Here is an 8,624-nt window from a genome sequence, read left to right on the forward strand (position 1 = left end):
CAAATCGACTCAAATTCAATCTGGGCCTTTGGTTGAAACTATAGCTATCAGCCCGTGGGCTGACAAGATCTTTTCTCTTTTATGGAAAATGGTGAGATTAGCCCACTAGCTCATATGAACATATGAGCCCAAGATCTAACGGTTACGACCTCATTTCATATTTTAATTTTAATTTTTTTTTATAAATTCAAATAATTTGAAATTTTAGGCGTGTATTTTTCTCATCAAGACGCACTTAATAAAAATATTTTAAAAATAATTTGAAAATAATAAATTAATCAAAATACTTCTGAACCAGGTTAGGGGTATTTTGGTCAATTTATTTATTGCAAATTATTTTTTTGATATTTTTATTAGATTCTCCTATTTTTTAATAATACAGGCCTAAAATTTCAAATTATTTGAATTTTTGAAAAAAATATTAAAATTTAACTACAAAATAAGATCGTAACTGTCAGATCAGCCCAGATTCAATCTAGATTGTTGGGCTCATATGAACACATATGTTCATATAAACTAGTGGGCTATAGCATGTCCGTGATCGAGACGAAACAATGTAGTAATTCACCTGTAGCCATTTTTAAGACTTTTCTTTTATATATATATATATAGATATATTGTAACAATCCTAAACTTTTGAAAAAAAAAAAAAAAAGTTTAAATAGCTCTTTATAGTGTGGTGATCCATATGAACATTTTGGTTCTTCAGGACCATTCGTTTTGTCCTTTTTGATATATTTGGGAAGAGGTCTTTTGAAACACGTCGAGGATAATTAGCCTTTCTGTTAAATAAAATAGTTCAAAAAAATTTATTTATTTTTTTAATATTTTTGAATATGGTATAAGTCTATTTTTATAGTGTAGACCTGATGGTCTACACTGCATTCGCATTATGTTTTACCTTTCAAGAGGGTAGCATCTCCAACACCCTTACGTAGGACCCATTTTGCCAATATAGACCTTTGCTCCACCAACTTTTACAAAAGCGTTGTTTTAAGGAGATGCTTCCTCACCCTAGGTGGTAACCCACCAAACTTCAATATATGTAATTAAGATACGTTTATGAAAGGTGTTAAAATTTCATTATATGTAATTAAGACACCTTTATGAAAGGTGTTAAAATTTTATAAGATTATCTTTCTTGATCGTTCCATAAGTCCCTCATCGCTATCTCCTCACCTTCTTATGCCATGGCTGTTTGTTTTTTTTATAAATAAGGGTTGCCATCTTCTTCATTGCCTCATGGCAAATAAAATTGGTCCTCCATGAAGCAACTGCAGTCATGTTATAATTAAATTCTCCTTTGTAACTTTTGTTTAACTTCACCATTGTAAATTTTTGTTCTATCAACAGATGTACATCTAAATCTTCATGTTAATATTAGTTATGAGTAGACTTTGTAGACTCGTAGAAATGGAAAATTGTTTTAGCGCAATAAATGGTGAAGTTTAAGAATTTGTTTTGTTAAGAATCGACTGTCACATCTCAAGGATTCTAGTATTTTAAAACTTGTAGTGTGACAATTATGGTATCAGAGTAATAGGTTTAGGATCCTAGGAAATCTGAATAGAAGTATACCTTAAGTCATACGTAGTGTATGTACAAACAGTTACAAGATTCCATTTGATTGGAGCAAATATGGAAGGAATTCTTAGAGCCTCGGAGAATATGGTTGCTCGTATATAACATTAAATGGAGAACACAATCCACCTAAGCAGTCAGTTATGGGAAATGATGGGTGTGCTATTGAACAATTTAAGAATTGAAACCCACCTTCTTTTAAGGGTGCTACAGACCCACTAAAAGCCGAGCGATGGATTATGTAATTGGAGAAAATATTCCAGGCAATGGAATGTCCTGATGATAAGAAGGTGGCCTTGGCAGTCTTTATGTTAGAAGGTATCAAGGAAGCCTCTCCACCATTTTTAATCTCCTCCATTCGGGCTAATCGCCTCCTTCGAAAAGGATGTCAAGGCTTTCTTGCCTATATTAAAGAAGATCGAAAGGAAAAGATAAACTTGGACACCATTCCGGTTGTCCGAGAATTTCCTAACATATTTCCCGAGGAATTGTTAGGGCTACCACCTAATAGGGAAATTGAATTCTCTATTGAGTTACTTCCCGGGACAACCCCAATTTCTAAGGCCCCTTATCGAATGACACTTGCAAAACTTAAACAACAATTGGAAAAATTATTAGATAAAAGTTTTATCAGACCCAGTGTGTTACTTTAGGGTGCTCCGGTATTGTATTGTTTGTTAGAATGAAAGATGGGACCATGAGGTTGTGTATCGATTATAGATAGTTAAACTAAGTGACAGTGAAAATAAGTATCCACTACCTAAAATTGATGATTTATTCGATCAATTACAAGGGTCATTTTTAAAAATTGATCTTAGATTTGGATACCATTAGCTCAAGATTAAAAGTGATGATGTTTCCAAGATAGCTTTCAGAACAAGGTGTGGCCATTATGAATTTTTAGTCATGCCTTTTGGATTAACCAATGCAGCAGCTGTATTTATGGATTTCATGAATCGAATCTTTAAGCCTTTTCTAGACAAGTTTATTGTGGTATTCATCGATGATATTCTAATTTATTCCAAGGATCGGGAGGAACATGAACAACATGTAAGTGCAAATACTAAGAGAAAAGAAGTTGTATGCCAAACTAAGTAAATGTGAATTTTGGCTTGAACAAGTGACATTTTTAGGACATGTGATATCAAAGGAAGACTTATCAGTTGATCCTTCAAAGGTTGAAACCGTGGTTAATTGGAAACAACCAAGTAATGTGACTAAAGCTCGAAGCTTTTTGGGATTGACAGGATATTACAGAAGATTTGTAGAAGGATTCTCTCGAATTGCAACCCCATTAACTCGATTGACACAGAAAAATATTAAATTTGAATGGACAAAGGAATTTGAGGAGAGTTTTCAAGAACTAAAAGCTTGATTGACTTCAACACCTATTTTAACTATTCCTGAGGCGAGTGGGGGATTTGTGATTTATAATGATGTTTCACGTAAAGACTTAGGCTGTATATTAATACAATATGGGAAGGTAATGGCATATGCATCCAAACAGTTGAAAGAATTGAGAAGAAATATCTAATTCATGACTTGGACCTGGCTACAATAGTATTCATTTTGAAAATTTGGAGGCATTATCTATATGGTGAGCAATACGAAATATACACAGATCATAAGAGCCTAAATTCTTCTTCTCTAAGAAGGATTTAAATATGCGGTAGATAAGATGAATAGATTTCTTAAAAGATTATGATTGTACAATCCATTATCATTCAGGAAAGATTAGCGTTGTGGCTGACGCTCTAAGTAGAAAATCTACAGGAGTCTTAGTTCATCTAATCATCAAAAAAATGAAATTGTTAAAAGAAATAATGGATTGACATCCGGCTTTGTCCTTTAATGGTGTGATATGTATGATTTCCAACATTAAGGCAGAACCTCAATTAATTCAACAGATTCGGTTGGCACAAAAAGAGGACCCTCAGCTTATAAAAATTGTAAAAGAGGTGATGCTGGGAAAGAAAGGTGAATTCTCTATCTCCAGTGATGATTTGTTGAGTTTCAGAGGTCAAATTTGTGTTTCGAATGATGAGAGTGTGAAGAGAGTTATCTTGGAAGAAGCACATCACTCTAGCTATACTATACATCCCGAAAGTATTAAAATGTATTAGGACCTGAAGAAAACCTTTTGGTGGAATGACATGAAAAAAGAGGTAGCACTATTTGTGTCTTAGTGCCTAACATGCCAGCAAGTAAAAGCTGAGCATTAGAGGCCCGCTGGGTTGTTGTAGCCTTTACCCATGCTAGAGTGGAAGTGGGAGCACATCTCTATGGATTTTGTCCCAGCTTTCCTAGAACAAATTCAGGGCATAATAACATTTGGGTCCTTGTGGACCGGCTGACCAAAGCTGTCCACTTTCTACCGATCCGCACAACTTACACTTTGGATCGATTATCCCAGTTGTACATTAAGAAAATAGTGCATTTACATGGAGTTCCGGTCAGTATTGTATCAGACAGGGACACTCGGTTTACTTTTAAATTTTGGGCTAAGCTACAGTCAGCCATGGGGACGAGACTCACCTTTAATACTGCCTTTCACCCCCAAACTGATGGACAATCGGAGAGGACTATCTAGATCTTAGAAGAAATGCTGAGGGCCTGTGTCATTGACTTTACAGGAACCTAGGATGACCATTTACCGCTGATTGAATTTGCTTATAATAATAGCTTCCAATCCATATTCAGATGGCACTATATGAAGCCCTGCATGGAAGGAAATGCAGGTCACCCGTCTGTTGGGACGAGTTTGGTGAAAGAAAGCTTTTGAGGCTAGAAATCGTCCAGGTATCCTCAAATAAGATAGCATTAATTAGAGAAAGGCTCAGGACAGCTCAGAGTCGAAAAAGAGTTATGCCGATAACCGATGGAGAGACTTTGAATTTGAGGAAGGTGATCAGGTTTTCCTAAAAGTCTCACTAATAAAGGGCATCATGAGAATCGGCAAGAAAGGAAAGCTGAGCCCCCACTACATTAGACCCTTTGAAATCCTGGAGAGAGTCAGAGGTGTCGCTTATAGACTTGCCTTACCACCCGAATTGGCAAACATCGATAATGTCTTTCATATATTCTCATTACGAAAATATCAGCCTGACCCATCCCATATCCTAAAATATGAACATTTACCGATCAGTAAGGACCTATCTTTCATTGAGCAGTCAATTGATACTGGATAGGATGGTGCAAATGTTGTGCAACAAGGATATTCCTTTGGTCCATATATTGTGGCAGTACCATTTGAGAGAAGAGTCGACTTGGGAATGAGAAGAAGAAATCAGAGAAAAATATCCATATCTTTTTCAGTAATCAGGTACACAAATTTAGAGGACTAAATTTCTTTAACGGAGGAAGAATGTAACAATCCTAAACTTTTGACAAAAAAATAAAAAATTTAAATAACTCTTTATAGTGTGGTGATCCATATGAACATTTTGGTCCTTAGGGACCATTCGTTTTGCCTTTTCTGATATATTTGGGAAGAGGTCTTTTGAAACACGTAGAGGACAATTAGCCTTTTTGTTAAATAAAATAATTCAAAACAATTTATTTATTTTTTAAATTATTTTTTAATATGGTACAAGTCTATTTTTATAGTATAGACCTTACGGTCTACTCTGCATTGGCACTATGTTTTACCTTACAAGAGGGTAGCATCTCCAAGACCCTTACGTAAGACCCATTTTGCCGGTATAGACCTTTGCTTCACTTTACAAAAGCGTTGCTTTAAGGAGATGCTTCCTCACCCTACGTGGTAACCCAACAAACTTCATTATATATAATTAAGACACCTTTATGAATGGTGGTAAAATTTCATTATATGTAATTAAGACACCTTTATGAAAGGTGTTAAAATTTTATAAGAGTCTCTCTCTTGATAGTTCCATAAGTCCCTCATCGTGCTTTCCTCACCTTCTTATGCCATGGCTGTTTTTTTTTATAAATAAGGTTGGCCATCTTCTTCAGTGCCTTATGGCAAATAAAATTGGTCTTCCATGAAGCAAATGCAGTCGTGTCATAACTAAATTCTCTTTTGTAACTTTTGTTTAACTTCACCATTATAAATTTTTGTTCTATCAACAGATGTATATCTAAACCTTCATGTTAATATTAGTTATGAGGAGACTTTGTAGACTCGTAGAAATAGAAAATTGTTTTAGCGCAATAAATGGTGAAGTTTCAGAATTTGTTTTGTTAAGAATAGACTGTCACATCTCAAGGATTCTAGTATTTTAAAACTTGTGGTATGACATATATATATTAAGCGAGAGCAACACCTTTTTTATTCTTTCGTCACGTGTCACACCCTATTAGTAAGCCTATTCTCTCTATCCCATAGTTAGCTAGTCGAGGACTTTCAATAAGTCGGTGTGCCCCTATTTTGTGTATGGGAGAGGCCTGGAGCTGAAAGGGGAGGATGGGCTGCCTTGGGCCATCGAGGCCATTGGAGGAATGAAATGGGCATTTTATTTGAGAGAGAAAAAATGAAAGGGGATTTCTATATTAGAGAGAGAAAATAAAAAGGGGGTTTTCTTTGTTAGTGAGAGAAATTGAAATGGGGGTTTTCTCTGTTAGAGAGAAGAAATGAAATGGGGTTCTTGGGCTTTTTCTCTAGAATTTGCAGGAGCAAGAAGATTATGGTTCAATGGAGTTTTTTTTTGAAATTTGCAGGAGCATGAAGATTCTGAAATTTGCAGGAGCATGAAGATTAGGTTTGCTGATTTCAAGATTTTTTTTAAAAAATAATTTTTCATGCATTTAGGGATGCCCCAAATATTGAAGGTTTAATATATATGTCTGAACAAAAACGTCTGATTTTATATTTCTTTTAATGTATATTGTTGTAATTTGCTAGAGCAAAAGCTTTTTTTTCTTTTAATGTATATTGCTGATTTTAACACTTGAAGGTTTAATGTATGCATTTAGGGATGTCCTAAAATTAATGTATCCATTAGCATGCCTGAACAAAAACGTTCATATATTTCTAAACAGTCTAATAGATTATTCGTCACAAAAATCTGGTTTTTGGATCTATATGGTTTTTTTTAATATGTATTTATATTATTTTTTATACACAATAATTTCCTTTACACAATGATTTACAAGCGAACAATATTTCCTTTGCAAAATAACTACTGAGCATCGACATGTTTAAGTTAAAAAGAAAAAAAAAAAAAAACATACCTTCAATTTGTAACTGCGGTTTTGAAGAACAAGAACATGATTTTAGCATAAACCCTAAGACAATAAACCTTAAGTCCTAACAATACATAAATCAATTGGGGATAAAAATTTCCATTTGAGGATTTTTTTTTTTGGAAATAATATGTTTTTTTAGAAATTACATATATCAAGAAAAAATTTGTTTCGCTTTTAAAAAAACTACAAGTAAATATGCATTTTTTTTAGGCCCGTTTAATTCGTTCACCAAAAAACTTGTTTTTAACGTTATTATGAAAAAAACACGTTTTTTTGACGAACTTTTCAAAAAAAATGATATTTTTAACAGTTTTAAAAAAATCGGTGATTAATCACCGATTTTCTAACTATGCTCTCTCCCCACATCTCTTTCATACCATGCATGTCATCTCTTGGCCATATATCTTCTCTATCATCCCATTCTCTCATTTCCTCTCTCTTTCCTAATACATCAACTTTCCTAAAATTTCTCTCTTATTTTCTTTCTCTTAATAAATCTCTCCCCTCCCCTACGATTTTCTCTCTCTTTTATAACTCAAAACATATAACAAAAACAACATCCTGAGGCATAGGACCGTCTTCAAAAATATAAAGAAAATAATATCAGTAAAGGATTGCAGCCAATAAAAGCACATAAAACAAAGTCCAAAAAACCTAAAATTAAGCAAAATTATACATTATGTTGTGTTCGTAGCCCAACAAAAAAAAAAAAGCATTCATGAAATTTTCTCTTAAACCAATAATCAAGGTTTGGTCCCACAGTTAACTTATCTCAAAAACAAAACTCAAATTTCACATCAATGATGAAAAGTTTAAGTTTAAGTTTTAAAAAATAAGACCTTCAAAATAAAAACAAGAAATTTTCATAAAGTTTTCGGAAAAGTAAAACATAGATTTATATTAATTTTATAAAAAATCAGTTTTTTTAGTATATTTTGAATTATTCAAATACGAATTAAAAAAATATATATATATAATTAAAAAGAAAAATTTATATAAAGTTGACACCTTAAAATACAAAATTTAGGTACAAATGTGAAACCTTTTGAAAAAAAAAGTTGTTTTGATGTTGATCATCTTGACATCGCAATGTATAAAGAGAAAAAAAAATAATTTCAAGACTATTTTAACATTTTGCAGCATATCATCCATACCGTCAATTTTCAAGATTTTCAAATGTTTATAGATCCACATGACTTAAACCATTTCTGAAGTTTAAAATATTATAATTAAAAATAAAAATAGAATCTCACACCAAAGAACTTTCGGCTCCAAAATTGGACCAAGTTTAGGGTTACGCCTCAATCTAAGGTTGCAACCTCATGCAAACGACACCCTAATGAAATTTTATGTTTAAACTGAAACTTGCAATGGCTTCATGCACAAGAGGACTAACCGTCAGAAACCAACAGAGACATTTAGTCGTTTACACGCTTTCTTTTCACATGCATTCAACATATACTTCATTATTATACCATGCCCCAAAAATTGATTATCTGGAGAAAATAAATAAATAAATTTGAGTCCTTCAAATCTAGCCTCCTATCGGTTTAACGCCTAAGTAGCCAAATGATTTTATCTTGACAATTGAGTTCTTTATAACTCACCTCCTAAAATCAAACCATGTTCAGTCTTGGGGTAGCATCCATTTCAAGGCCAGTACAGGTCTGGTTCGAATGTTCACTTCTCTCTTATTGTTAAATCATGGGGTTATACTCCATGGATTGGGTCTAATTGGATTCTACCAGAGAGGAAGTAGACAGTACGCTCCTGCAGGAGTATCGAATCTCGTCATAAATGCTATGTAATACATACACGGGTGCTGAAAAACCATC

Source organism: Amborella trichopoda, chromosome 1 (assembly GCF_054954075.1).
Source record: "Amborella trichopoda isolate Santa Cruz 75 chromosome 1, AtrichopodaSantaCruz75HAP2 v2.0, whole genome shotgun sequence".
In the NCBI taxonomy this organism is placed as follows: domain Eukaryota; kingdom Viridiplantae; phylum Streptophyta; class Magnoliopsida; order Amborellales; family Amborellaceae; genus Amborella; species Amborella trichopoda.